The sequence below is a fragment of the Eimeria mitis genome, genomic scaffold, assembly GCF_000499745.2.
Source record: "Eimeria mitis Houghton genomic scaffold, Emh_scaff235, whole genome shotgun sequence".
NCBI lineage: Eukaryota > Apicomplexa > Conoidasida > Eucoccidiorida > Eimeriidae > Eimeria > Eimeria mitis.
The window spans coordinates 16,644-17,331 of NW_013570685.1; positions in this window are offsets into that span (position 1 = coordinate 16,644).

The window sequence follows — 688 nt, forward strand, 5'->3', positions numbered from 1 at the left end:
GCGCTAGCAGCAGCGAGTTGCTGCTGGTGCAGCAGCAGCAGCAGCAAAGACAGCAGCAAATGTTATTTTTAAATAAATAAAAACGAAAAAAGTTTTATTTTTTTTGTTTTTTTTTGTTTCTTGCGGTGTCTGTACACCCCAACAAAAACTTTTTCTGCTGCTGCTGCTGCTTCTCTGCTTTCTATAAGCAAATAAAAAAGATATAAAAAACTAAAATAATAAAATAAATAAATAAATATAAATAAATAAAATAATAATTAACATATAAATACTCTTCCTTCTTCTTTGCTGTGGCTTGAGAGGGATCGCAGCAGCACAGGTGCAGCAGCAGCAGCAGCAGCAGCGGTTGCTGCTGCTGCTGCTGCTGCTGCTGCTGCTCTTTTCTCTTTAAAAACCCTCAATTAGGGTTTATAAAGTTTATATTTATCGTTATTTTATTTAATTTTAGGGTTTTATTAATTAGGGTTTGGTGTTGCTGCTGTAAAGAACAAGCTGAGGTGTACGCACACCTACTGCTGCTGCTGCTGCTGCTGCTGCTGCTGCTGCTGTTGCTGCTGTTGCTGCTGCTGTATCTCTACACCTGTTGCTGCTGTTGCAGCAGCAGCAGCAGCAACAGCAGCAGCAGCAGCTGTATGTACACCTTGGAGTTGTTTGCAGCTCTGTCTGTCGCTGCGCCCCCTTTTTTTCT